The sequence below is a fragment of the Phallusia mammillata genome, unplaced genomic scaffold, assembly GCF_965637545.1.
Source record: "Phallusia mammillata unplaced genomic scaffold, kaPhaMamm4.hap1.1 HAP1_SCAFFOLD_225, whole genome shotgun sequence".
Lineage (NCBI taxonomy): Eukaryota > Metazoa > Chordata > Ascidiacea > Phlebobranchia > Ascidiidae > Phallusia > Phallusia mammillata.
This window is the reverse complement of record NW_027648957.1, coordinates 1-21,515: the sequence shown is the minus strand read 5'-3', so window position 1 is coordinate 21,515 and position 21,515 is coordinate 1. Positions and strand designations below refer to the sequence as shown.

The 21,515-nt window shown below is 48.7% G+C and overlaps 43 non-coding genes across 43 annotated transcripts; all 43 read right to left on the bottom strand.

Annotated features, from left to right (window-relative positions):
* Positions 1-158: 158 nt before the first annotated feature.
* Positions 159-322, bottom strand: LOC145208223 (U1 spliceosomal RNA). The gene has a single exon (XR_013854548.1). It is a non-coding gene; the product is annotated as a U1 spliceosomal RNA (small nuclear RNA).
* A 257-nt stretch (positions 323-579) lies between these two features.
* Positions 580-777, bottom strand: LOC145208247 (U2 spliceosomal RNA). Its single transcript, XR_013854573.1, has one exon. It is a non-coding gene; the product is annotated as a U2 spliceosomal RNA (small nuclear RNA).
* Positions 778-1,163: 386 nt separating this feature from the next.
* LOC145208221 (U1 spliceosomal RNA) lies at positions 1,164-1,327 on the bottom strand. Its single transcript, XR_013854547.1, has one exon. It is a non-coding gene; the product is annotated as a U1 spliceosomal RNA (small nuclear RNA).
* A 257-nt stretch (positions 1,328-1,584) lies between these two features.
* LOC145208246 (U2 spliceosomal RNA) lies at positions 1,585-1,782 on the bottom strand. The gene has a single exon (XR_013854572.1). It is a non-coding gene; the product is annotated as a U2 spliceosomal RNA (small nuclear RNA).
* Positions 1,783-2,168: 386 nt separating this feature from the next.
* On the bottom strand, positions 2,169-2,332 carry LOC145208220 (U1 spliceosomal RNA). The gene has a single exon (XR_013854546.1). It is a non-coding gene; the product is annotated as a U1 spliceosomal RNA (small nuclear RNA).
* Positions 2,333-2,589: 257 nt separating this feature from the next.
* LOC145208245 (U2 spliceosomal RNA) lies at positions 2,590-2,787 on the bottom strand. The gene has a single exon (XR_013854571.1). It is a non-coding gene; the product is annotated as a U2 spliceosomal RNA (small nuclear RNA).
* A 386-nt stretch (positions 2,788-3,173) lies between these two features.
* On the bottom strand, positions 3,174-3,337 carry LOC145208219 (U1 spliceosomal RNA). The gene has a single exon (XR_013854545.1). It is a non-coding gene; the product is annotated as a U1 spliceosomal RNA (small nuclear RNA).
* Positions 3,338-3,594: 257 nt separating this feature from the next.
* LOC145208244 (U2 spliceosomal RNA) lies at positions 3,595-3,792 on the bottom strand. Its single transcript, XR_013854570.1, has one exon. It is a non-coding gene; the product is annotated as a U2 spliceosomal RNA (small nuclear RNA).
* Positions 3,793-4,178: 386 nt separating this feature from the next.
* Positions 4,179-4,342, bottom strand: LOC145208218 (U1 spliceosomal RNA). The gene has a single exon (XR_013854544.1). It is a non-coding gene; the product is annotated as a U1 spliceosomal RNA (small nuclear RNA).
* Positions 4,343-4,599: 257 nt separating this feature from the next.
* On the bottom strand, positions 4,600-4,797 carry LOC145208243 (U2 spliceosomal RNA). The gene has a single exon (XR_013854569.1). It is a non-coding gene; the product is annotated as a U2 spliceosomal RNA (small nuclear RNA).
* A 387-nt stretch (positions 4,798-5,184) lies between these two features.
* Positions 5,185-5,348, bottom strand: LOC145208217 (U1 spliceosomal RNA). Its single transcript, XR_013854543.1, has one exon. It is a non-coding gene; the product is annotated as a U1 spliceosomal RNA (small nuclear RNA).
* A 257-nt stretch (positions 5,349-5,605) lies between these two features.
* Positions 5,606-5,803, bottom strand: LOC145208242 (U2 spliceosomal RNA). Its single transcript, XR_013854567.1, has one exon. It is a non-coding gene; the product is annotated as a U2 spliceosomal RNA (small nuclear RNA).
* Positions 5,804-6,189: 386 nt separating this feature from the next.
* LOC145208216 (U1 spliceosomal RNA) lies at positions 6,190-6,353 on the bottom strand. Its single transcript, XR_013854542.1, has one exon. It is a non-coding gene; the product is annotated as a U1 spliceosomal RNA (small nuclear RNA).
* Positions 6,354-6,610: 257 nt separating this feature from the next.
* On the bottom strand, positions 6,611-6,808 carry LOC145208241 (U2 spliceosomal RNA). The gene has a single exon (XR_013854566.1). It is a non-coding gene; the product is annotated as a U2 spliceosomal RNA (small nuclear RNA).
* Positions 6,809-7,194: 386 nt separating this feature from the next.
* LOC145208214 (U1 spliceosomal RNA) lies at positions 7,195-7,358 on the bottom strand. The gene has a single exon (XR_013854540.1). It is a non-coding gene; the product is annotated as a U1 spliceosomal RNA (small nuclear RNA).
* A 257-nt stretch (positions 7,359-7,615) lies between these two features.
* LOC145208240 (U2 spliceosomal RNA) lies at positions 7,616-7,813 on the bottom strand. The gene has a single exon (XR_013854565.1). It is a non-coding gene; the product is annotated as a U2 spliceosomal RNA (small nuclear RNA).
* Positions 7,814-8,199: 386 nt separating this feature from the next.
* LOC145208213 (U1 spliceosomal RNA) lies at positions 8,200-8,363 on the bottom strand. The gene has a single exon (XR_013854539.1). It is a non-coding gene; the product is annotated as a U1 spliceosomal RNA (small nuclear RNA).
* A 257-nt stretch (positions 8,364-8,620) lies between these two features.
* Positions 8,621-8,818, bottom strand: LOC145208237 (U2 spliceosomal RNA). Its single transcript, XR_013854563.1, has one exon. It is a non-coding gene; the product is annotated as a U2 spliceosomal RNA (small nuclear RNA).
* Positions 8,819-9,204: 386 nt separating this feature from the next.
* On the bottom strand, positions 9,205-9,368 carry LOC145208212 (U1 spliceosomal RNA). The gene has a single exon (XR_013854538.1). It is a non-coding gene; the product is annotated as a U1 spliceosomal RNA (small nuclear RNA).
* Positions 9,369-9,625: 257 nt separating this feature from the next.
* LOC145208236 (U2 spliceosomal RNA) lies at positions 9,626-9,823 on the bottom strand. Its single transcript, XR_013854561.1, has one exon. It is a non-coding gene; the product is annotated as a U2 spliceosomal RNA (small nuclear RNA).
* A 386-nt stretch (positions 9,824-10,209) lies between these two features.
* On the bottom strand, positions 10,210-10,373 carry LOC145208211 (U1 spliceosomal RNA). The gene has a single exon (XR_013854537.1). It is a non-coding gene; the product is annotated as a U1 spliceosomal RNA (small nuclear RNA).
* Positions 10,374-10,630: 257 nt separating this feature from the next.
* LOC145208235 (U2 spliceosomal RNA) lies at positions 10,631-10,828 on the bottom strand. The gene has a single exon (XR_013854560.1). It is a non-coding gene; the product is annotated as a U2 spliceosomal RNA (small nuclear RNA).
* Positions 10,829-11,214: 386 nt separating this feature from the next.
* Positions 11,215-11,378, bottom strand: LOC145208210 (U1 spliceosomal RNA). Its single transcript, XR_013854536.1, has one exon. It is a non-coding gene; the product is annotated as a U1 spliceosomal RNA (small nuclear RNA).
* Positions 11,379-11,635: 257 nt separating this feature from the next.
* LOC145208234 (U2 spliceosomal RNA) lies at positions 11,636-11,833 on the bottom strand. Its single transcript, XR_013854559.1, has one exon. It is a non-coding gene; the product is annotated as a U2 spliceosomal RNA (small nuclear RNA).
* A 386-nt stretch (positions 11,834-12,219) lies between these two features.
* Positions 12,220-12,383, bottom strand: LOC145208209 (U1 spliceosomal RNA). Its single transcript, XR_013854535.1, has one exon. It is a non-coding gene; the product is annotated as a U1 spliceosomal RNA (small nuclear RNA).
* Positions 12,384-12,640: 257 nt separating this feature from the next.
* LOC145208233 (U2 spliceosomal RNA) lies at positions 12,641-12,838 on the bottom strand. The gene has a single exon (XR_013854558.1). It is a non-coding gene; the product is annotated as a U2 spliceosomal RNA (small nuclear RNA).
* Positions 12,839-13,224: 386 nt separating this feature from the next.
* Positions 13,225-13,388, bottom strand: LOC145208208 (U1 spliceosomal RNA). Its single transcript, XR_013854534.1, has one exon. It is a non-coding gene; the product is annotated as a U1 spliceosomal RNA (small nuclear RNA).
* Positions 13,389-13,645: 257 nt separating this feature from the next.
* LOC145208232 (U2 spliceosomal RNA) lies at positions 13,646-13,843 on the bottom strand. Its single transcript, XR_013854557.1, has one exon. It is a non-coding gene; the product is annotated as a U2 spliceosomal RNA (small nuclear RNA).
* Positions 13,844-14,229: 386 nt separating this feature from the next.
* LOC145208207 (U1 spliceosomal RNA) lies at positions 14,230-14,393 on the bottom strand. Its single transcript, XR_013854533.1, has one exon. It is a non-coding gene; the product is annotated as a U1 spliceosomal RNA (small nuclear RNA).
* A 257-nt stretch (positions 14,394-14,650) lies between these two features.
* On the bottom strand, positions 14,651-14,848 carry LOC145208231 (U2 spliceosomal RNA). The gene has a single exon (XR_013854556.1). It is a non-coding gene; the product is annotated as a U2 spliceosomal RNA (small nuclear RNA).
* A 386-nt stretch (positions 14,849-15,234) lies between these two features.
* Positions 15,235-15,398, bottom strand: LOC145208205 (U1 spliceosomal RNA). The gene has a single exon (XR_013854532.1). It is a non-coding gene; the product is annotated as a U1 spliceosomal RNA (small nuclear RNA).
* A 257-nt stretch (positions 15,399-15,655) lies between these two features.
* LOC145208230 (U2 spliceosomal RNA) lies at positions 15,656-15,853 on the bottom strand. Its single transcript, XR_013854555.1, has one exon. It is a non-coding gene; the product is annotated as a U2 spliceosomal RNA (small nuclear RNA).
* A 386-nt stretch (positions 15,854-16,239) lies between these two features.
* Positions 16,240-16,403, bottom strand: LOC145208204 (U1 spliceosomal RNA). The gene has a single exon (XR_013854531.1). It is a non-coding gene; the product is annotated as a U1 spliceosomal RNA (small nuclear RNA).
* A 257-nt stretch (positions 16,404-16,660) lies between these two features.
* LOC145208229 (U2 spliceosomal RNA) lies at positions 16,661-16,858 on the bottom strand. The gene has a single exon (XR_013854554.1). It is a non-coding gene; the product is annotated as a U2 spliceosomal RNA (small nuclear RNA).
* Positions 16,859-17,244: 386 nt separating this feature from the next.
* LOC145208248 (U1 spliceosomal RNA) lies at positions 17,245-17,408 on the bottom strand. Its single transcript, XR_013854574.1, has one exon. It is a non-coding gene; the product is annotated as a U1 spliceosomal RNA (small nuclear RNA).
* A 260-nt stretch (positions 17,409-17,668) lies between these two features.
* Positions 17,669-17,866, bottom strand: LOC145208228 (U2 spliceosomal RNA). The gene has a single exon (XR_013854553.1). It is a non-coding gene; the product is annotated as a U2 spliceosomal RNA (small nuclear RNA).
* Positions 17,867-18,252: 386 nt separating this feature from the next.
* On the bottom strand, positions 18,253-18,416 carry LOC145208239 (U1 spliceosomal RNA). Its single transcript, XR_013854564.1, has one exon. It is a non-coding gene; the product is annotated as a U1 spliceosomal RNA (small nuclear RNA).
* Positions 18,417-18,673: 257 nt separating this feature from the next.
* Positions 18,674-18,871, bottom strand: LOC145208226 (U2 spliceosomal RNA). The gene has a single exon (XR_013854551.1). It is a non-coding gene; the product is annotated as a U2 spliceosomal RNA (small nuclear RNA).
* Positions 18,872-19,257: 386 nt separating this feature from the next.
* Positions 19,258-19,421, bottom strand: LOC145208227 (U1 spliceosomal RNA). The gene has a single exon (XR_013854552.1). It is a non-coding gene; the product is annotated as a U1 spliceosomal RNA (small nuclear RNA).
* A 257-nt stretch (positions 19,422-19,678) lies between these two features.
* LOC145208225 (U2 spliceosomal RNA) lies at positions 19,679-19,876 on the bottom strand. The gene has a single exon (XR_013854550.1). It is a non-coding gene; the product is annotated as a U2 spliceosomal RNA (small nuclear RNA).
* A 386-nt stretch (positions 19,877-20,262) lies between these two features.
* LOC145208215 (U1 spliceosomal RNA) lies at positions 20,263-20,426 on the bottom strand. The gene has a single exon (XR_013854541.1). It is a non-coding gene; the product is annotated as a U1 spliceosomal RNA (small nuclear RNA).
* A 257-nt stretch (positions 20,427-20,683) lies between these two features.
* LOC145208224 (U2 spliceosomal RNA) lies at positions 20,684-20,881 on the bottom strand. Its single transcript, XR_013854549.1, has one exon. It is a non-coding gene; the product is annotated as a U2 spliceosomal RNA (small nuclear RNA).
* Positions 20,882-21,267: 386 nt separating this feature from the next.
* Positions 21,268-21,431, bottom strand: LOC145208203 (U1 spliceosomal RNA). Its single transcript, XR_013854530.1, has one exon. It is a non-coding gene; the product is annotated as a U1 spliceosomal RNA (small nuclear RNA).
* Positions 21,432-21,515: the final 84 nt, after the last annotated feature.

Sequence of the window (21,515 nt, the reverse complement as noted above, 5' to 3'; positions counted from 1 at the left end):
CATTCAATCAGATACGTAGCTATGCGTTGCAGACACATTGCTATGGCGATGCGACGCTCCCCGGGTCGGCAATTACGCCTGTCTGGGAGAGAAAGCGCGAAGAGCAGCAGGAAGCAAACTGACCAGAGAGAACAAGCGATTGATTGATTAAGAATAATACGGGGTTAGCGCGAACGCAGACCCCACTAACAGAAATTGTACGGCCGAGTTACCCACATTTGGGGTAATCGCAAGGGTCAGCTAGGCCAAAGTGCAATGGCTAAGCCTCGCCTTGGGCCCACCGCCGGCCTGATCACGGTGAAGGCCCCCGTCAGGTAAGTATGATTTGGTTAACTTCAAGATCGACCCTCTTCATCTATACTTTTTTAGCGTTTGTTGTGAAAACGCCGACGTAATCGGACGTTTTCTCTACGCCCGATTGTTTCCCAATCGGCGGGTGGTACGGTACGTAGTAATTAGAACAGCAGGCTTGCGACGGTTTTAGCGCATGAAAATGTTGGCTACGAGGTGAGAAAAGAGGGTTTACAACAATATACGACGAAGAACTGGGATGAATTGCTTGATTTTCCCACCAAAGTGGGAATGTGGGCCGTGCCTGGAGGTAGTGCAATACCAGGACAACCCGTGGGCAGGGCGAGGCAAGCCTCGGCACCATACCCCCTGTCCAAAAATCAGGTTAATACAAAGACATGCAAGCGAATCGCTTGCGTCCCAGGTATTAAACTGAGAAGAACAGATACTACACTTGATCTTAGCTCTAAAGAGCCGAGAAGCGATGCCTAAACATATATTTAGGCCAACCAGAGCCTCACCTGTACAACTTCTGTTTGCTGGGGGCTCAGTGCAGCGCGAAACGTTTTTCCGAGGACCAAAACGATCGAGTAGCAGTCGTCATTCGACTCCCCTGGCACTATAGCCATGACAGCTTTGTTGTGTTCTAATTCAAATTATATTTACGAATATATGACGTCACCAGGTGCATGGCAATAATATTTTTCTGATATACATTCAATCAGATACGTAGCTATGCGTTGCAGACACATTGCTATGGCGATGCGACGCTCCCCGGGTCGGCAATTACGCCTGTCTGGGAGAGAAAGCGCGAAGAGCAGCAGGAAGCAAACTGACCAGAGAGAACAAGCGATTGATTGATTAAGAATAATACGGGGTTAGCGCGAACGCAGACCCCACTAACAGAAATTGTACGGCCGAGTTACCCACATTTGGGGTAATCGCAAGGGTCAGCTAGGCCAAAGTGCAATGGCTAAGCCTCGCCTTGGGCCCACCGCCGGCCTGATCACGGTGAAGGCCCCCGTCAGGTAAGTATGATTTGGTTAACTTCAAGATCGACCCTCTTCATCTATACTTTTTTAGCGTTTGTTGTGAAAACGCCGACGTAATCGGACGTTTTCTCTACGCCCGATTGTTTCCCAATCGGCGGGTGGTACGGTACGTAGTAATTAGAACAGCAGGCTTGCGACGGTTTTAGCGCATGAAAATGTTGGCTACGAGGTGAGAAAAGAGGGTTTACAACAATATACGACGAAGAACTGGGATGAATTGCTTGATTTTCCCACCAAAGTGGGAATGTGGGCCGTGCCTGGAGGTAGTGCAATACCAGGACAACCCGTGGGCAGGGCGAGGCAAGCCTCGGCACCATACCCCCTGTCCAAAAATCAGGTTAATACAAAGACATGCAAGCGAATCGCTTGCGTCCCAGGTATTAAACTGAGAAGAACAGATACTACACTTGATCTTAGCTCTAAAGAGCCGAGAAGCGATGCCTAAACATATATTTAGGCCAACCAGAGCCTCACCTGTACAACTTCTGTTTGCTGGGGGCTCAGTGCAGCGCGAAACGTTTTTCCGAGGACCAAAACGATCGAGTAGCAGTCGTCATTCGACTCCCCTGGCACTATAGCCATGACAGCTTTGTTGTGTTCTAATTCAAATTATATTTACGAATATATGACGTCACCAGGTGCATGGCAATAATATTTTTCTGATATACATTCAATCAGATACGTAGCTATGCGTTGCAGACACATTGCTATGGCGATGCGACGCTCCCCGGGTCGGCAATTACGCCTGTCTGGGAGAGAAAGCGCGAAGAGCAGCAGGAAGCAAACTGACCAGAGAGAACAAGCGATTGATTGATTAAGAATAATACGGGGTTAGCGCGAACGCAGACCCCACTAACAGAAATTGTACGGCCGAGTTACCCACATTTGGGGTAATCGCAAGGGTCAGCTAGGCCAAAGTGCAATGGCTAAGCCTCGCCTTGGGCCCACCGCCGGCCTGATCACGGTGAAGGCCCCCGTCAGGTAAGTATGATTTGGTTAACTTCAAGATCGACCCTCTTCATCTATACTTTTTTAGCGTTTGTTGTGAAAACGCCGACGTAATCGGACGTTTTCTCTACGCCCGATTGTTTCCCAATCGGCGGGTGGTACGGTACGTAGTAATTAGAACAGCAGGCTTGCGACGGTTTTAGCGCATGAAAATGTTGGCTACGAGGTGAGAAAAGAGGGTTTACAACAATATACGACGAAGAACTGGGATGAATTGCTTGATTTTCCCACCAAAGTGGGAATGTGGGCCGTGCCTGGAGGTAGTGCAATACCAGGACAACCCGTGGGCAGGGCGAGGCAAGCCTCGGCACCATACCCCCTGTCCAAAAATCAGGTTAATACAAAGACATGCAAGCGAATCGCTTGCGTCCCAGGTATTAAACTGAGAAGAACAGATACTACACTTGATCTTAGCTCTAAAGAGCCGAGAAGCGATGCCTAAACATATATTTAGGCCAACCAGAGCCTCACCTGTACAACTTCTGTTTGCTGGGGGCTCAGTGCAGCGCGAAACGTTTTTCCGAGGACCAAAACGATCGAGTAGCAGTCGTCATTCGACTCCCCTGGCACTATAGCCATGACAGCTTTGTTGTGTTCTAATTCAAATTATATTTACGAATATATGACGTCACCAGGTGCATGGCAATAATATTTTTCTGATATACATTCAATCAGATACGTAGCTATGCGTTGCAGACACATTGCTATGGCGATGCGACGCTCCCCGGGTCGGCAATTACGCCTGTCTGGGAGAGAAAGCGCGAAGAGCAGCAGGAAGCAAACTGACCAGAGAGAACAAGCGATTGATTGATTAAGAATAATACGGGGTTAGCGCGAACGCAGACCCCACTAACAGAAATTGTACGGCCGAGTTACCCACATTTGGGGTAATCGCAAGGGTCAGCTAGGCCAAAGTGCAATGGCTAAGCCTCGCCTTGGGCCCACCGCCGGCCTGATCACGGTGAAGGCCCCCGTCAGGTAAGTATGATTTGGTTAACTTCAAGATCGACCCTCTTCATCTATACTTTTTTAGCGTTTGTTGTGAAAACGCCGACGTAATCGGACGTTTTCTCTACGCCCGATTGTTTCCCAATCGGCGGGTGGTACGGTACGTAGTAATTAGAACAGCAGGCTTGCGACGGTTTTAGCGCATGAAAATGTTGGCTACGAGGTGAGAAAAGAGGGTTTACAACAATATACGACGAAGAACTGGGATGAATTGCTTGATTTTCCCACCAAAGTGGGAATGTGGGCCGTGCCTGGAGGTAGTGCAATACCAGGACAACCCGTGGGCAGGGCGAGGCAAGCCTCGGCACCATACCCCCTGTCCAAAAATCAGGTTAATACAAAGACATGCAAGCGAATCGCTTGCGTCCCAGGTATTAAACTGAGAAGAACAGATACTACACTTGATCTTAGCTCTAAAGAGCCGAGAAGCGATGCCTAAACATATATTTAGGCCAACCAGAGCCTCACCTGTACAACTTCTGTTTGCTGGGGGCTCAGTGCAGCGCGAAACGTTTTTCCGAGGACCAAAACGATCGAGTAGCAGTCGTCATTCGACTCCCCTGGCACTATAGCCATGACAGCTTTGTTGTGTTCTAATTCAAATTATATTTACGAATATATGACGTCACCAGGTGCATGGCAATAATATTTTTCTGATATACATTCAATCAGATACGTAGCTATGCGTTGCAGACACATTGCTATGGCGATGCGACGCTCCCCGGGTCGGCAATTACGCCTGTCTGGGAGAGAAAGCGCGAAGAGCAGCAGGAAGCAAACTGACCAGAGAGAACAAGCGATTGATTGATTAAGAATAATACGGGGTTAGCGCGAACGCAGACCCCACTAACAGAAATTGTACGGCCGAGTTACCCACATTTGGGGTAATCGCAAGGGTCAGCTAGGCCAAAGTGCAATGGCTAAGCCTCGCCTTGGGCCCACCGCCGGCCTGATCACGGTGAAGGCCCCCGTCAGGTAAGTATGATTTGGTTAACTTCAAGATCGACCCTCTTCATCTATACTTTTTTAGCGTTTGTTGTGAAAACGCCGACGTAATCGGACGTTTTCTCTACGCCCGATTGTTTCCCAATCGGCGGGTGGTACGGTACGTAGTAATTAGAACAGCAGGCTTGCGACGGTTTTAGCGCATGAAAATGTTGGCTACGAGGTGAGAAAAGAGGGTTTACAACAATATACGACGAAGAACTGGGATGAATTGCTTGATTTTCCCACCAAAGTGGGAATGTGGGCCGTGCCTGGAGGTAGTGCAATACCAGGACAACCCGTGGGCAGGGCGAGGCAAGCCTCGGCACCATACCCCCTGTCCAAAAATCAGGTTAATACAAAGACATGCAAGCGAATCGCTTGCGTCCCAGGTATTAAACTGAGAAGAACAGATACTACACTTGATCTTAGCTCTAAAGAGCCGAGAAGCGATGCCTAAACATATATTTAGGCCAACCAGAGCCTCACCTGTACAACTTCTGTTTGCTGGGGGCTCAGTGCAGCGCGAAACGTTTTTCCGAGGACCAAAACGATCGAGTAGCAGTCGTCATTCGACTCCCCTGGCACTATAGCCATGACAGCTTTGTTGTGTTCTAATTCAAATTATATTTACGAATATATGACGTCACCAGGTGCATGGCAATAATATTTTTCTGATATACATTCAATCAGATACGTAGCTATGCGTTGCAGACACATTGCTATGGCGATGCGACGCTCCCCCGGGTCGGCAATTACGCCTGTCTGGGAGAGAAAGCGCGAAGAGCAGCAGGAAGCAAACTGACCAGAGAGAACAAGCGATTGATTGATTAAGAATAATACGGGGTTAGCGCGAACGCAGACCCCACTAACAGAAATTGTACGGCCGAGTTACCCACATTTGGGGTAATCGCAAGGGTCAGCTAGGCCAAAGTGCAATGGCTAAGCCTCGCCTTGGGCCCACCGCCGGCCTGATCACGGTGAAGGCCCCCGTCAGGTAAGTATGATTTGGTTAACTTCAAGATCGACCCTCTTCATCTATACTTTTTTAGCGTTTGTTGTGAAAACGCCGACGTAATCGGACGTTTTCTCTACGCCCGATTGTTTCCCAATCGGCGGGTGGTACGGTACGTAGTAATTAGAACAGCAGGCTTGCGACGGTTTTAGCGCATGAAAATGTTGGCTACGAGGTGAGAAAAGAGGGTTTACAACAATATACGACGAAGAACTGGGATGAATTGCTTGATTTTCCCACCAAAGTGGGAATGTGGGCCGTGCCTGGAGGTAGTGCAATACCAGGACAACCCGTGGGCAGGGCGAGGCAAGCCTCGGCACCATACCCCCTGTCCAAAAATCAGGTTAATACAAAGACATGCAAGCGAATCGCTTGCGTCCCAGGTATTAAACTGAGAAGAACAGATACTACACTTGATCTTAGCTCTAAAGAGCCGAGAAGCGATGCCTAAACATATATTTAGGCCAACCAGAGCCTCACCTGTACAACTTCTGTTTGCTGGGGGCTCAGTGCAGCGCGAAACGTTTTTCCGAGGACCAAAACGATCGAGTAGCAGTCGTCATTCGACTCCCCTGGCACTATAGCCATGACAGCTTTGTTGTGTTCTAATTCAAATTATATTTACGAATATATGACGTCACCAGGTGCATGGCAATAATATTTTTCTGATATACATTCAATCAGATACGTAGCTATGCGTTGCAGACACATTGCTATGGCGATGCGACGCTCCCCGGGTCGGCAATTACGCCTGTCTGGGAGAGAAAGCGCGAAGAGCAGCAGGAAGCAAACTGACCAGAGAGAACAAGCGATTGATTGATTAAGAATAATACGGGGTTAGCGCGAACGCAGACCCCACTAACAGAAATTGTACGGCCGAGTTACCCACATTTGGGGTAATCGCAAGGGTCAGCTAGGCCAAAGTGCAATGGCTAAGCCTCGCCTTGGGCCCACCGCCGGCCTGATCACGGTGAAGGCCCCCGTCAGGTAAGTATGATTTGGTTAACTTCAAGATCGACCCTCTTCATCTATACTTTTTTAGCGTTTGTTGTGAAAACGCCGACGTAATCGGACGTTTTCTCTACGCCCGATTGTTTCCCAATCGGCGGGTGGTACGGTACGTAGTAATTAGAACAGCAGGCTTGCGACGGTTTTAGCGCATGAAAATGTTGGCTACGAGGTGAGAAAAGAGGGTTTACAACAATATACGACGAAGAACTGGGATGAATTGCTTGATTTTCCCACCAAAGTGGGAATGTGGGCCGTGCCTGGAGGTAGTGCAATACCAGGACAACCCGTGGGCAGGGCGAGGCAAGCCTCGGCACCATACCCCCTGTCCAAAAATCAGGTTAATACAAAGACATGCAAGCGAATCGCTTGCGTCCCAGGTATTAAACTGAGAAGAACAGATACTACACTTGATCTTAGCTCTAAAGAGCCGAGAAGCGATGCCTAAACATATATTTAGGCCAACCAGAGCCTCACCTGTACAACTTCTGTTTGCTGGGGGCTCAGTGCAGCGCGAAACGTTTTTCCGAGGACCAAAACGATCGAGTAGCAGTCGTCATTCGACTCCCCTGGCACTATAGCCATGACAGCTTTGTTGTGTTCTAATTCAAATTATATTTACGAATATATGACGTCACCAGGTGCATGGCAATAATATTTTTCTGATATACATTCAATCAGATACGTAGCTATGCGTTGCAGACACATTGCTATGGCGATGCGACGCTCCCCGGGTCGGCAATTACGCCTGTCTGGGAGAGAAAGCGCGAAGAGCAGCAGGAAGCAAACTGACCAGAGAGAACAAGCGATTGATTGATTAAGAATAATACGGGGTTAGCGCGAACGCAGACCCCACTAACAGAAATTGTACGGCCGAGTTACCCACATTTGGGGTAATCGCAAGGGTCAGCTAGGCCAAAGTGCAATGGCTAAGCCTCGCCTTGGGCCCACCGCCGGCCTGATCACGGTGAAGGCCCCCGTCAGGTAAGTATGATTTGGTTAACTTCAAGATCGACCCTCTTCATCTATACTTTTTTAGCGTTTGTTGTGAAAACGCCGACGTAATCGGACGTTTTCTCTACGCCCGATTGTTTCCCAATCGGCGGGTGGTACGGTACGTAGTAATTAGAACAGCAGGCTTGCGACGGTTTTAGCGCATGAAAATGTTGGCTACGAGGTGAGAAAAGAGGGTTTACAACAATATACGACGAAGAACTGGGATGAATTGCTTGATTTTCCCACCAAAGTGGGAATGTGGGCCGTGCCTGGAGGTAGTGCAATACCAGGACAACCCGTGGGCAGGGCGAGGCAAGCCTCGGCACCATACCCCCTGTCCAAAAATCAGGTTAATACAAAGACATGCAAGCGAATCGCTTGCGTCCCAGGTATTAAACTGAGAAGAACAGATACTACACTTGATCTTAGCTCTAAAGAGCCGAGAAGCGATGCCTAAACATATATTTAGGCCAACCAGAGCCTCACCTGTACAACTTCTGTTTGCTGGGGGCTCAGTGCAGCGCGAAACGTTTTTCCGAGGACCAAAACGATCGAGTAGCAGTCGTCATTCGACTCCCCTGGCACTATAGCCATGACAGCTTTGTTGTGTTCTAATTCAAATTATATTTACGAATATATGACGTCACCAGGTGCATGGCAATAATATTTTTCTGATATACATTCAATCAGATACGTAGCTATGCGTTGCAGACACATTGCTATGGCGATGCGACGCTCCCCGGGTCGGCAATTACGCCTGTCTGGGAGAGAAAGCACGAAGAGCAGCAGGAAGCAAACTGACCAGAGAGAACAAGCGATTGATTGATTAAGAATAATACGGGGTTAGCGCGAACGCAGACCCCACTAACAGAAATTGTACGGCCGAGTTACCCACATTTGGGGTAATCGCAAGGGTCAGCTAGGCCAAAGTGCAATGGCTAAGCCTCGCCTTGGGCCCACCGCCGGCCTGATCACGGTGAAGGCCCCCGTCAGGTAAGTATGATTTGGTTAACTTCAAGATCGACCCTCTTCATCTATACTTTTTTAGCGTTTGTTGTGAAAACGCCGACGTAATCGGACGTTTTCTCTACGCCCGATTGTTTCCCAATCGGCGGGTGGTACGGTACGTAGTAATTAGAACAGCAGGCTTGCGACGGTTTTAGCGCATGAAAATGTTGGCTACGAGGTGAGAAAAGAGGGTTTACAACAATATACGACGAAGAACTGGGATGAATTGCTTGATTTTCCCACCAAAGTGGGAATGTGGGCCGTGCCTGGAGGTAGTGCAATACCAGGACAACCCGTGGGCAGGGCGAGGCAAGCCTCGGCACCATACCCCCTGTCCAAAAATCAGGTTAATACAAAGACATGCAAGCGAATCGCTTGCGTCCCAGGTATTAAACTGAGAAGAACAGATACTACACTTGATCTTAGCTCTAAAGAGCCGAGAAGCGATGCCTAAACATATATTTAGGCCAACCAGAGCCTCACCTGTACAACTTCTGTTTGCTGGGGGCTCAGTGCAGCGCGAAACGTTTTTCCGAGGACCAAAACGATCGAGTAGCAGTCGTCATTCGACTCCCCTGGCACTATAGCCATGACAGCTTTGTTGTGTTCTAATTCAAATTATATTTACGAATATATGACGTCACCAGGTGCATGGCAATAATATTTTTCTGATATACATTCAATCAGATACGTAGCTATGCGTTGCAGACACATTGCTATGGCGATGCGACGCTCCCCGGGTCGGCAATTACGCCTGTCTGGGAGAGAAAGCGCGAAGAGCAGCAGGAAGCAAACTGACCAGAGAGAACAAGCGATTGATTGATTAAGAATAATACGGGGTTAGCGCGAACGCAGACCCCACTAACAGAAATTGTACGGCCGAGTTACCCACATTTGGGGTAATCGCAAGGGTCAGCTAGGCCAAAGTGCAATGGCTAAGCCTCGCCTTGGGCCCACCGCCGGCCTGATCACGGTGAAGGCCCCCGTCAGGTAAGTATGATTTGGTTAACTTCAAGATCGACCCTCTTCATCTATACTTTTTTAGCGTTTGTTGTGAAAACGCCGACGTAATCGGACGTTTTCTCTACGCCCGATTGTTTCCCAATCGGCGGGTGGTACGGTACGTAGTAATTAGAACAGCAGGCTTGCGACGGTTTTAGCGCATGAAAATGTTGGCTACGAGGTGAGAAAAGAGGGTTTACAACAATATACGACGAAGAACTGGGATGAATTGCTTGATTTTCCCACCAAAGTGGGAATGTGGGCCGTGCCTGGAGGTAGTGCAATACCAGGACAACCCGTGGGCAGGGCGAGGCAAGCCTCGGCACCATACCCCCTGTCCAAAAATCAGGTTAATACAAAGACATGCAAGCGAATCGCTTGCGTCCCAGGTATTAAACTGAGAAGAACAGATACTACACTTGATCTTAGCTCTAAAGAGCCGAGAAGCGATGCCTAAACATATATTTAGGCCAACCAGAGCCTCACCTGTACAACTTCTGTTTGCTGGGGGCTCAGTGCAGCGCGAAACGTTTTTCCGAGGACCAAAACGATCGAGTAGCAGTCGTCATTCGACTCCCCTGGCACTATAGCCATGACAGCTTTGTTGTGTTCTAATTCAAATTATATTTACGAATATATGACGTCACCAGGTGCATGGCAATAATATTTTTCTGATATACATTCAATCAGATACGTAGCTATGCGTTGCAGACACATTGCTATGGCGATGCGACGCTCCCCGGGTCGGCAATTACGCCTGTCTGGGAGAGAAAGCGCGAAGAGCAGCAGGAAGCAAACTGACCAGAGAGAACAAGCGATTGATTGATTAAGAATAATACGGGGTTAGCGCGAACGCAGACCCCACTAACAGAAATTGTACGGCCGAGTTACCCACATTTGGGGTAATCGCAAGGGTCAGCTAGGCCAAAGTGCAATGGCTAAGCCTCGCCTTGGGCCCACCGCCGGCCTGATCACGGTGAAGGCCCCCGTCAGGTAAGTATGATTTGGTTAACTTCAAGATCGACCCTCTTCATCTATACTTTTTTAGCGTTTGTTGTGAAAACGCCGACGTAATCGGACGTTTTCTCTACGCCCGATTGTTTCCCAATCGGCGGGTGGTACGGTACGTAGTAATTAGAACAGCAGGCTTGCGACGGTTTTAGCGCATGAAAATGTTGGCTACGAGGTGAGAAAAGAGGGTTTACAACAATATACGACGAAGAACTGGGATGAATTGCTTGATTTTCCCACCAAAGTGGGAATGTGGGCCGTGCCTGGAGGTAGTGCAATACCAGGACAACCCGTGGGCAGGGCGAGGCAAGCCTCGGCACCATACCCCCTGTCCAAAAATCAGGTTAATACAAAGACATGCAAGCGAATCGCTTGCGTCCCAGGTATTAAACTGAGAAGAACAGATACTACACTTGATCTTAGCTCTAAAGAGCCGAGAAGCGATGCCTAAACATATATTTAGGCCAACCAGAGCCTCACCTGTACAACTTCTGTTTGCTGGGGGCTCAGTGCAGCGCGAAACGTTTTTCCGAGGACCAAAACGATCGAGTAGCAGTCGTCATTCGACTCCCCTGGCACTATAGCCATGACAGCTTTGTTGTGTTCTAATTCAAATTATATTTACGAATATATGACGTCACCAGGTGCATGGCAATAATATTTTTCTGATATACATTCAATCAGATACGTAGCTATGCGTTGCAGACACATTGCTATGGCGATGCGACGCTCCCCGGGTCGGCAATTACGCCTGTCTGGGAGAGAAAGCGCGAAGAGCAGCAGGAAGCAAACTGACCAGAGAGAACAAGCGATTGATTGATTAAGAATAATACGGGGTTAGCGCGAACGCAGACCCCACTAACAGAAATTGTACGGCCGAGTTACCCACATTTGGGGTAATCGCAAGGGTCAGCTAGGCCAAAGTGCAATGGCTAAGCCTCGCCTTGGGCCCACCGCCGGCCTGATCACGGTGAAGGCCCCCGTCAGGTAAGTATGATTTGGTTAACTTCAAGATCGACCCTCTTCATCTATACTTTTTTAGCGTTTGTTGTGAAAACGCCGACGTAATCGGACGTTTTCTCTACGCCCGATTGTTTCCCAATCGGCGGGTGGTACGGTACGTAGTAATTAGAACAGCAGGCTTGCGACGGTTTTAGCGCATGAAAATGTTGGCTACGAGGTGAGAAAAGAGGGTTTACAACAATATACGACGAAGAACTGGGATGAATTGCTTGATTTTCCCACCAAAGTGGGAATGTGGGCCGTGCCTGGAGGTAGTGCAATACCAGGACAACCCGTGGGCAGGGCGAGGCAAGCCTCGGCACCATACCCCCTGTCCAAAAATCAGGTTAATACAAAGACATGCAAGCGAATCGCTTGCGTCCCAGGTATTAAACTGAGAAGAACAGATACTACACTTGATCTTAGCTCTAAAGAGCCGAGAAGCGATGCCTAAACATATATTTAGGCCAACCAGAGCCTCACCTGTACAACTTCTGTTTGCTGGGGGCTCAGTGCAGCGCGAAACGTTTTTCCGAGGACCAAAACGATCGAGTAGCAGTCGTCATTCGACTCCCCTGGCACTATAGCCATGACAGCTTTGTTGTGTTCTAATTCAAATTATATTTACGAATATATGACGTCACCAGGTGCATGGCAATAATATTTTTCTGATATACATTCAATCAGATACGTAGCTATGCGTTGCAGACACATTGCTATGGCGATGCGACGCTCCCCGGGTCGGCAATTACGCCTGTCTGGGAGAGAAAGCGCGAAGAGCAGCAGGAAGCAAACTGACCAGAGAGAACAAGCGATTGATTGATTAAGAATAATACGGGGTTAGCGCGAACGCAGACCCCACTAACAGAAATTGTACGGCCGAGTTACCCACATTTGGGGTAATCGCAAGGGTCAGCTAGGCCAAAGTGCAATGGCTAAGCCTCGCCTTGGGCCCACCGCCGGCCTGATCACGGTGAAGGCCCCCGTCAGGTAAGTATGATTTGGTTAACTTCAAGATCGACCCTCTTCATCTATACTTTTTTAGCGTTTGTTGTGAAAACGCCGACGTAATCGGACGTTTTCTCTACGCCCGATTGTTTCCCAATCGGCGGGTGGTACGGTACGTAGTAATTAGAACAGCAGGCTTGCGACGGTTTTAGCGCATGAAAATGTTGGCTACGAGGTGAGAAAAGAGGGTTTACAACAATATACGACGAAGAACTGGGATGAATTGCTTGATTTTCCCACCAAAGTGGGAATGTGGGCCGTGCCTGGAGGTAGTGCAATACCAGGACAACCCGTGGGCAGGGCGAGGCAAGCCTCGGCACCATACCCCCTGTCCAAAAATCAGGTTAATACAAAGACATGCAAGCGAATCGCTTGCGTCCCAGGTATTAAACTGAGAAGAACAGATACTACACTTGATCTTAGCTCTAAAGAGCCGAGAAGCGATGCCTAAACATATATTTAGGCCAACCAGAGCCTCACCTGTACAACTTCTGTTTGCTGGGGGCTCAGTGCAGCGCGAAACGTTTTTCCGAGGACCAAAACGATCGAGTAGCAGTCGTCATTCGACTCCCCTGGCACTATAGCCATGACAGCTTTGTTGTGTTCTAATTCAAATTATATTTACGAATATATGACGTCACCAGGTGCATGGCAATAATATTTTTCTGATATACATTCAATCAGATACGTAGCTATGCGTTGCAGACACATTGCTATGGCGATGCGACGCTCCCCGGGTCGGCAATTACGCCTGTCTGGGAGAGAAAGCGCGAAGAGCAGCAGGAAGCAAACTGACCAGAGAGAACAAGCGATTGATTGATTAAGAATAATACGGGGTTAGCGCGAACGCAGACCCCACTAACAGAAATTGTACGGCCGAGTTACCCACATTTGGGGTAATCGCAAGGGTCAGCTAGGCCAAAGTGCAATGGCTAAGCCTCGCCTTGGGCCCACCGCCGGCCTGATCACGGTGAAGGCCCCCGTCAGGTAAGTATGATTTGGTTAACTTCAAGATCGACCCTCTTCATCTATACTTTTTTAGCGTTTGTTGTGAAAACGCCGACGTAATCGGACGTTTTCTCTACGCCCGATTGTTTCCCAATCGGCGGGTGGTACGGTACGTAGTAATTAGAACAGCAGGCTTGCGACGGTTTTAGCGCATGAAAATGTTGGCTACGAGGTGAGAAAAGAGGGTTTACAACAATATACGACGAAGAACTGGGATGAATTGCTTGATTTTCCCACCAAAGTGGGAATGTGGGCCGTGCCTGGAGGTAGTGCAATACCAGGACAACCCGTGGGCAGGGCGAGGCAAGCCTCGGCACCATACCCCCTGTCCAAAAATCAGGTTAATACAAAGACATGCAAGCGAATCGCTTGCGTCCCAGGTATTAAACTGAGAAGAACAGATACTACACTTGATCTTAGCTCTAAAGAGCCGAGAAGCGATGCCTAAACATATATTTAGGCCAACCAGAGCCTCACCTGTACAACTTCTGTTTGCTGGGGGCTCAGTGCAGCGCGAAACGTTTTTCCGAGGACCAAAACGATCGAGTAGCAGTCGTCATTCGACTCCCCTGGCACTATAGCCATGACAGCTTTGTTGTGTTCTAATTCAAATTATATTTACGAATATATGACGTCACCAGGTGCATGGCAATAATATTTTTCTGATATACATTCAATCAGATACGTAGCTATGCGTTGCAGACACATTGCTATGGCGATGCGACGCTCCCCGGGTCGGCAATTACGCCTGTCTGGGAGAGAAAGCGCGAAGAGCAGCAGGAAGCAAACTGACCAGAGAGAACAAGCGATTGATTGATTAAGAATAATACGGGGTTAGCGCGAACGCAGACCCCACTAACAGAAATTGTACGGCCGAGTTACCCACATTTGGGGTAATCGCAAGGGTCAGCTAGGCCAAAGTGCAATGGCTAAGCCTCGCCTTGGGCCCACCGCCGGCCTGATCACGGTGAAGGCCCCCGTCAGGTAAGTATGATTTGGTTAACTTCAAGATCGACCCTCTTCATCTATACTTTTTTAGCGTTTGTTGTGAAAACGCCGACGTAATCGGACGTTTTCTCTACGCCCGATTGTTTCCCAATCGGCGGGTGGTACGGTACGTAGTAATTAGAACAGCAGGCTTGCGACGGTTTTAGCGCATGAAAATGTTGGCTACGAGGTGAGAAAAGAGGGTTTACAACAATATACGACGAAGAACTGGGATGAATTGCTTGATTTTCCCACCAAAGTGGGAATGTGGGCCGTGCCTGGAGGTAGTGCAATACCAGGACAACCCGTGGGCAGGGCGAGGCAAGCCTCGGCACCATACCCCCTGTCCAAAAATCAGGTTAATACAAAGACATGCAAGCGAATCGCTTGCGTCCCAGGTATTAAACTGAGAAGAACAGATACTACACTTGATCTTAGCTCTAAAGAGCCGAGAAGCGATGCCTAAACATATATTTAGGCCAACCAGAGCCTCACCTGTACAACTTCTGTTTGCTGGGGGCTCAGTGCAGCGCGAAACGTTTTTCCGAGGACCAAAACGATCGAGTAGCAGTCGTCATTCGACTCCCCTGGCACTATAGCCATGACAGCTTTGTTGTGTTCTAATTCAAATTATATTTACGAATATATGACGTCACCAGGTGCATGGCAATAATATTTTTCTGATATACATTCAATCAGATACGTAGCTATGCGTTGCAGACACATTGCTATGGCGATGCGACGCTCCCCGGGTCGGCAATTACGCCTGTCTGGGAGAGAAAGCGCGAAGAGCAGCAGGAAGCAAACTGACCAGAGAGAACAAGCGATTGATTGATTAAGAATAATACGGGGTTAGCGCGAACGCAGACCCCACTAACAGAAATTGTACGGCCGAGTTACCCACATTTGGGGTAATCGCAAGGGTCAGCTAGGCCAAAGTGCAATGGCTAAGCCTCGCCTTGGGCCCACCGCCGGCCTGATCACGGTGAAGGCCCCCGTCAGGTAAGTATGATTTGGTTAACTTCAAGATCGACCCTCTTCATCTATACTTTTTTAGCGTTTGTTGTGAAAACGCCGACGTAATCGGACGTTTTCTCTACGCCCGATTGTTTCCCAATCGGCGGGTGGTACGGTACGTAGTAATTAGAACAGCAGGCTTGCGACGGTTTTAGCGCATGAAAATGTTGGCTACGAGGTGAGAAAAGAGGGTTTACAACAATATACGACGAAGAACTGGGATGAATTGCTTGATTTTCCCACCAAAGTGGGAATGTGGGCCGTGCCTGGAGGTAGTGCAATACCAGGACAACCCGTGGGCAGGGCGAGGCAAGCCTCGGCACCATACCCCCTGTCCAAAAATCAGGTTAATACAAAGACATGCAAGCGAATCGCTTGCGTCCCAGGTATTAAACTGAGAAGAACAGATACTACACTTGATCTTAGCTCTAAAGAGCCGAGAAGCGATGCCTAAACATATATTTAGGCCAACCAGAGCCTCACCTGTACAACTTCTGTTTGCTGGGGGCTCAGTGCAGCGCGAAACGTTTTTCCGAGGACCAAAACGATCGAGTAGCAGTCGTCATTCGACTCCCCTGGCACTATAGCCATGACAGCTTTGTTGTGTTCTAATTCAAATTATATTTACGAATATATGACGTCACCAGGTGCATGGCAATAATATTTTTCTGATATACATTCAATCAGATACGTAGCTATGCGTTGCAGACACATTGCTATGGCGATGCGACGCTCCCCGGGTCGGCAATTACGCCTGTCTGGGAGAGAAAGCGCGAAGAGCAGCAGGAAGCAAACTGACCAGAGAGAACAAGCGATTGATTGATTAAGAATAATACGGGGTTAGCGCGAACGCAGACCCCACTAACAGAAATTGTACGGCCGAGTTACCCACATTTGGGGTAATCGCAAGGGTCAGCTAGGCCAAAGTGCAATGGCTAAGCCTCGCCTTGGGCCCACCGCCGGCCTGATCACGGTGAAGGCCCCCGTCAGGTAAGTATGATTTGGTTAACTTCAAGATCGACCCTCTTCATCTATACTTTTTTAGCGTTTGTTGTGAAAACGCCGACGTAATCGGACGTTTTCTCTACGCCCGATTGTTTCCCAATCGGCGGGTGGTACGGTACGTAGTAATTAGAACAGCAGGCTTGCGACGGTTTTAGCGCATGAAAATGTTGGCTACGAGGTGAGAAAAGAGGGTTTACAACAATATACGACGAAGAACTGGGATGAATTGCTTGATTTTCCCACCAAAGTGGGAATGTGGGCCGTGCCTGGAGGTAGTGCAATACCAGGACAACCCGTGGGCAGGGCGAGGCAAGCCTCGGCACCATACCCCCTGTCCAAAAATCAGGTTAATACAAAGACATGCAAGCGAATCGCTTGCGTCCCAGGTATTAAACTGAGAAGAACAGATACTACACTTGATCTTAGCTCTAAAGAGCCGAGAAGCGATGCCTAAACATATATTTAGGCCAACCAGAGCCTCACCTGTACAACTTCTGTTTGCTGGGGGCTCAGTGCAGCGCGAAACGTTTTTCCGAGGACCAAAACGATCGAGTAGCAGTCGTCATTCGACTCCCCTGGCACTATAGCCATGACAGCTTTGTTGTGTTCTAATTCAAATTATATTTACGAATATATGACGTCACCAGGTGCATGGCAATAATATTTTTCTGATATACATTCAATCAGATACGTAGCTATGCGTTGCAGACACATTGCTATGGCGATGCGACGCTCCCCGGGTCGGCAATTACGCCTGTCTGGGAGAGAAAGCGCGAAGAGCAGCAGGAAGCAAACTGACCAGAGAGAACAAGCGATTGATTGATTAAGAATAATACGGGGTTAGCGCGAACGCAGACCCCACTAACAGAAATTGTACGGCCGAGTTACCCACATTTGGGGTAATCGCAAGGGTCAGCTAGGCCAAAGTGCAATGGCTAAGCCTCGCCTTGGGCCCACCGCCGGCCTGATCACGGTGAAGGCCCCCGTCAGGTAAGTATGATTTGGTTAACTTCAAGATCGACCCTCTTCATCTATACTTTTTTAGCGTTTGTTGTGAAAACGCCGACGTAATCGGACGTTTTCTCTACGCCCGATTGTTTCCCAATCGGCGGGTGGTACGGTACGTAGTAATTAGAACAGCAGGCTTGCGACGGTTTTAGCGCATGAAAATGTTGGCTACGAGGTGAGAAAAGAGGGTTTACAACAATATACGACGAAGAACTGGGATGATGAATTGCTTGATTTTCCCACCAAAGTGGGAATGTGGGCCGTGCCTGGAGGTAGTGCAATACCAGGACAACCCGTGGGCAGGGCGAGGCAAGCCTCGGCACCATACCCCCTGTCCAAAAATCAGGTTAATACAAAGACATGCAAGCGAATCGCTTGCGTCCCAGGTATTAAACTGAGAAGAACAGATACTACACTTGATCTTAGCTCTAAAGAGCCGAGAAGCGATGCCTAAACATATATTTAGGCCAACCAGAGCCTCACCTGTACAACTTCTGTTTGCTGGGGGCTCAGTGCAGCGCGAAACGTTTTTCCGAGGACCAAAACGATCGAGTAGCAGTCGTCATTCGACTCCCCTGGCACTATAGCCATGACAGCTTTGTTGTGTTCTAATTCAAATTATATTTACGAATATATGACGTCACCAGGTGCATGGCAATAATATTTTTCTGATATACATTCAATCAGATACGTAGCTATGCGTTGCAGACACATTGCTATGGCGATGCGACGCTCCCCGGGTCGGCAATTACGCCTGTCTGGGAGAGAAAGCGCGAAGAGCAGCAGGAAGCAAACTGACCAGAGAGAACAAGCGATTGATTGATTAAGAATAATACGGGGTTAGCGCGAACGCAGACCCCACTAACAGAAATTGTACGGCCGAGTTACCCACATTTGGGGTAATCGCAAGGGTCAGCTAGGCCAAAGTGCAATGGCTAAGCCTCGCCTTGGGCCCACCGCCGGCCTGATCACGGTGAAGGCCCCCGTCAGGTAAGTATGATTTGGTTAACTTCAAGATCGACCCTCTTCATCTATACTTTTTTAGCGTTTGTTGTGAAAACGCCGACGTAATCGGACGTTTTCTCTACGCCCGATTGTTTCCCAATCGGCGGGTGGTACGGTACGTAGTAATTAGAACAGCAGGCTTGCGACGGTTTTAGCGCATGAAAATGTTGGCTACGAGGTGAGAAAAGAGGGTTTACAACAATATACGACGAAGAACTGGGATGAATTGCTTGATTTTCCCACCAAAGTGGGAATGTGGGCCGTGCCTGGAGGTAGTGCAATACCAGGACAACCCGTGGGCAGGGCGAGGCAAGCCTCGGCACCATACCCCCTGTCCAAAAATCAGGTTAATACAAAGACATGCAAGCGAATCGCTTGCGTCCCAGGTATTAAACTGAGAAGAACAGATACTACACTTGATCTTAGCTCTAAAGAGCCGAGAAGCGATGCCTAAACATATATTTAGGCCAACCAGAGCCTCACCTGTACAACTTCTGTTTGCTGGGGGCTCAGTGCAGCGCGAAACGTTTTTCCGAGGACCAAAACGATCGAGTAGCAGTCGTCATTCGACTCCCCTGGCACTATAGCCATGACAGCTTTGTTGTGTTCTAATTCAAATTATATTTACGAATATATGACGTCACCAGGTGCATGGCAATAATATTTTTCTGATATACATTCAATCAGATACGTAGCTATGCGTTGCAGACACATTGCTATGGCGATGCGACGCTCCCCGGGTCGGCAATTACGCCTGTCTGGGAGAGAAAGCGCGAAGAGCAGCAGGAAGCAAACTGACCAGAGAGAACAAGCGATTGATTGATTAAGAATAATACGGGGTTAGCGCGAACGCAGACCCCACTAACAGAAATTGTACGGCCGAGTTACCCACATTTGGGGTAATCGCAAGGGTCAGCTAGGCCAAAGTGCAATGGCTAAGCCTCGCCTTGGGCCCACCGCCGGCCTGATCACGGTGAAGGCCCCCGTCAGGTAAGTATGATTTGGTTAACTTCAAGATCGACCCTCTTCATCTATACTTTTTTAGCGTTTGTTGTGAAAACGCCGACGTAATCGGACGTTTTCTCTACGCCCGATTGTTTCCCAATCGGCGGGTGGTACGGTACGTAGTAATTAGAACAGCAGGCTTGCGACGGTTTTAGCGCATGAAAATGTTGGCTACGAGGTGAGAAAAGAGGGTTTACAACAATATACGACGAAGAACTGGGATGAATTGCTTGATTTTCCCACCAAAGTGGGAATGTGGGCCGTGCCTGGAGGTAGTGCAATACCAGGACAACCCGTGGGCAGGGCGAGGCAAGCCTCGGCACCATACCCCCTGTCCAAAAATCAGGTTAATACAAAGACATGCAAGCGAATCGCTTGCGTCCCAGGTATTAAACTGAGAAGAACAGATACTACACTTGATCTTAGCTCTAAAGAGCCGAGAAGCGATGCCTAAACATATATTTAGGCCAACCAGAGCCTCACCTGTACAACTTCTGTTTGCTGGGGGCTCAGTGCAGCGCGAAACGTTTTTCCGAGGACCAAAACGATCGAGTAGCAGTCGTCATTCGACTCCCCTGGCACTATAGCCATGACAGCTTTGTTGTGTTCTAATTCAAATTATATTTACGAATATATGACGTCACCAGGTGCATGGCAATAATATTTTTCTGATATACATTCAATCAGATACGTAGCTATGCGTTGCAGACACATTGCTATGGCGATGCGACGCTCCCCGGGTCGGCAATTACGCCTGTCTGGGAGAGAAAGCGCGAAGAGCAGCAGGAAGCAAACTGACCAGAGAGAACAAGCGATTGATTGATTAAGAATAATACGGGGTTAGCGCGAACGCAGACCCCACTAACAGAAATTGTACGGCCGAGTTACCCACATTTGGGGTAATCGCAAGGGTCAGCTAGGCCAAAGTGCAATGGCTAAGCCTCGCCTTGGGCCCACCGCCGGCCTGATCACGGTGAAGGCCCCCGTCAGGTAAGTATGATTTGGTTAACTTCAAGATCGACCCTCTTCATCTATACTTTTTTAGCGTTTGTTGTGAAAACGCCGACGTAATCGGACGTTTTCTCTACGCCCGATTGTTTCCCAATCGGCGGGTGGTACGGTACGTAGTAATTAGAACAGCAGGCTTGCGACGGTTTTAGCGCATGAAAATGTTGGCTACGAGGTGAGAAAAGAGGGTTTACAACAATATACGACGAAGAACTGGGATGAATTGCTTGATTTTCCCACCAAAGTGGGAATGTGGGCCGTGCCTGGAGGTAGTGCAATACCAGGACAACCCGTGGGCAGGGCGAGGCAAGCCTCGGCACCATACCCCCTGTCCAAAAATCAGGTTAATACAAAGACATGCAAGCGAATCGCTTGCGTCCCAGGTATTAAACTGAGAAGAACAGATACTACACTTGATCTTAGCTCTAAAGAGCCGAGAAGCGATGCCTAAACATATATTTAGGCCAACCAGAGCCTCACCTGTACAACTTCTGTTTGCTGGGGGCTCAGTGCAGCGCGAAACGTTTTTCCGAGGACCAAAACGATCGAGTAGCAGTCGTCATTCGACTCCCCTGGCACTATAGCCATGACAGCTTTGTTGTGTTCTAATTCAAATTATATTTACGAATATATGACGTCACCAGGTGCATGGCAATAATATTTTTCTGATATACATTCAATCAGATACGTAGCTATGCGTTGCAGACACATTGCTATGGCGATGCGACGCTCCCCGGGTCGGCAATTACGCCTGTCTGGGAGAGAAAGCGCGAAGAGCAGCAGGAAGCAAACTGACCAGAGAGAACAAGCGATTGATTGATTAAGAATAATACGGGGTTAGCGCGAACGCAGACCCCACTAACAGAAATTGTACGGCCGAGTTACCCACATTTGGGGTAATCGCAAGGGTCAGCTAGGCCAAAGTGCAATGGCTAAGCCTCGCCTTGGGCCCACCGCCGGCCTGATCACGGTGAAGGCCCCCGTCAGGTAAGTATGATTTGGTTAACTTCAAGATCGACCCTCTTCATCTATACTTTTTTAGCGTTTGTTGTGAAAACGCCGACGTAATCGGACGTTTT